Source organism: Myotis lucifugus, unplaced genomic scaffold, assembly GCF_000147115.1.
Source record: "Myotis lucifugus unplaced genomic scaffold, Myoluc2.0 scaffold_463, whole genome shotgun sequence".
NCBI classification, from domain to species: Eukaryota; Metazoa; Chordata; class Mammalia; order Chiroptera; family Vespertilionidae; genus Myotis; species Myotis lucifugus.
This window is the reverse complement of record NW_005871511.1, coordinates 521,543-521,872: the sequence shown is the minus strand read 5'-3', so window position 1 is coordinate 521,872 and position 330 is coordinate 521,543.

The window sequence follows — 330 nt, the reverse complement described above, 5'->3', positions numbered from 1 at the left end:
AAGTGTTCCTTTTAAACCATCCCGATTTCAGGGAGAGCTTGCCTGGTGCCCTCAGATTCCCACGAGGCATCGCTGTGTTCAATCCACAAATAGTGCAACCTTGCTATTTGTAGCCCCTCTTTTTGTGTTTTGTTTTGTTTTTTTTTACAGAGAGGAATAGAGAGTTAGAAACATCGATGAGAGAGAAACATCGATCAGCTGCCTCCTGCACACTCCCCACTGGGGATGTGCCCGCAACCCAGGTATATGCCCTTGACCGGAATCGAACCTGGGACCCTTCAGTCCGCAGGCCGACGCTCTACCCACTGAGCCAAACCTGTTTGGGCTGTA